The sequence below is a fragment of the Tenrec ecaudatus genome, chromosome 13 (assembly GCF_050624435.1).
Source record: "Tenrec ecaudatus isolate mTenEca1 chromosome 13, mTenEca1.hap1, whole genome shotgun sequence".
Lineage (NCBI taxonomy): Eukaryota > Metazoa > Chordata > Mammalia > Afrosoricida > Tenrecidae > Tenrec > Tenrec ecaudatus.
In genome coordinates, this window is record NC_134542.1 from 89,037,826 (window position 1) to 89,039,890 (window position 2,065).

The 2,065-nt window shown below is 44.2% G+C and overlaps 1 pseudogene; it reads right to left on the reverse strand.

Annotated features, from left to right (window-relative positions):
* Positions 1 to 946: 946 nt before the first annotated feature.
* LOC142424649 (small ribosomal subunit protein uS12-like) lies at positions 947 to 1,372 on the reverse strand (annotated as a pseudogene).
* Between the last annotated feature and the right edge of the window lie 693 nt (positions 1,373 to 2,065).

The window sequence follows — 2,065 nt, forward strand, 5'->3', positions numbered from 1 at the left end:
GCCCAAGGTCCTTCTACCACCTTAATACTAAACCTATAAATATAGGTACATAGATCTATTTCCCCATCCTCATATATATATTTGCATATGTACATGTCTTTGTCTAGACCTCTATAAATGCCCTTTGCTTCCTAGCTCTTTCCTCTCTTTCCCTTGACTTTCCTCCTGTCCCACTATCGTGCTCCGTCCCCACTTGGGTTTCAGCTATACCTCTTCGTTACCTTACCTTTGATCATTCCCTACCAGACCTGTCACACTCACCTCACCACCAATTTGGATCCCTTGTTGTTCCCTTGTCCCTGGGTTTGTTAACACCACTTCCTTACCTCCCACCTCCCCCTGTCCCATGTATCTTTGCTTTTAAAACTGTTTTTTTTAAAGTTGTCAACGAGACAAGCATAAGAGTAACAGAGACAAACCATCCAGATGAGGGTGACCCTTAGCTCAAGGTCATAATGGGTTCCAAGTGTTTGCTGATAAAAATGTCATAGCCACATGACTGGCAGCAGGTCAATATATCATAGTCCCTGGTGGGATTCCCAAAGCATAATGGGGGCCACGCATGGGGCAGGCAGTCAGGGCATAATTTAGGACTAGGCAACCCTCAGTACAGAGATTTCCATCAAGCACACACCCAGGTAAGCCCTTGAGGGTGATTGCCCCTCCCTAGGCTCTTTAGCACTTTAAATAGACCTTTTGTACAACATTTACCCAGTGCAAGATGTCATTTGGTTTCCTTTTGTGAAAGCCAAGATTTTAATCTTTAATCCACAAGCAATCAGTGAAAAACAGCCAATGGCACATTAGAGATGTTTTACTGTCACAGGCACTCCCATCTCCCAAGTTCTGCAAAGGCCAGCTGTGTGCCCCCACTCCCAGCGTCCCCCATTTGAATTCTTTTTTTCCTGGCATAGAAAATTTATGGCCATATTTTGACCATCAGAACTTATGATCTTGGCCTTTCCTCCTTGCCTTTGTATAAAGCTATAAGTGAAACACTGGCTACTTTGACAACTGTAAGGTGGATGGGCTCCAGGAACATCCCCAAAGGCATGACCTTTGGGACTAAATCCAGCCACCAGAACTTCATCGTTCTCCTCAATAAAATTCAAACAACTGTGGTTGGGCATTGAGGCAGTGATTTTCTTGCTGTTCTTAATCAGCTGGACTCATAAACACTTCCCAATAGCAGAATTTGGCTGCTTGGCTTCAAATCCTACTTTTTCCAACACAATTCCCTTCACACGGGAAGTGCTTCCAGAGGGCCTGGCTCTCCGGACTGTGCCCAAGTGGGCTTTTTTTGTTCTGTTTACTCTGCCCATCAGTGACTTCGGTGCTCCGTAGCAGTAGGAAGACCACAACACTGGCCCATGTTGCTGGGGCCACAACTCATAAAGATCCCCCTGCTTGATTTCTTGACTGCTGCTTCTCTGAACATTGATTATGAATCCAAGTAAAAGGAAACCCTTGATAACTACAATCTTTTTTCTTAGTAACTTGAAATTGTGATTCAAACTCACATCAGACATCAAATCAACGCTCTTAACCTGTAAAGGATGGGGCATATGTTTCCCTTTAGCATTTATATTTTATAAGTGCCAACCACTTGAAAACTAGGATCAACGCTGAAGACAAAGCGGGTGCATAAGTAAATGTGGTGAAGAAAGAGGATGGTGCCCGACTATAAAAAGATAGAGCATCTAGGGTCTTAAAGGCTTAAAGATAAACATTGTGAATAAGGGAGAGTGCAGAGTGTAGACCCAAAGCCTATCTGTAAGCAACTCGACATCCCCTTACAGAAGGGTTGTGGGGAGTAGACGAGCCAGTCAGGGTGCAGTATAGCAACAATGAAACATTTAACTTTCCTCTAGTTTAATGCTTCAACCCTCCGCAACTATCACGCTGATCCCAATTCTACCTTACAAAGATGGCTAAACCAGAGGATTTACACTGGTACAGATAGGAACTGGAAACACAGGGAATCCTGGACAGATAAACCCCTAAGGACTAGTAATCAGAGTTGCGATACCAGCAGGGTAAAGGGAAAGTGGGGGAGAAAGGGGAA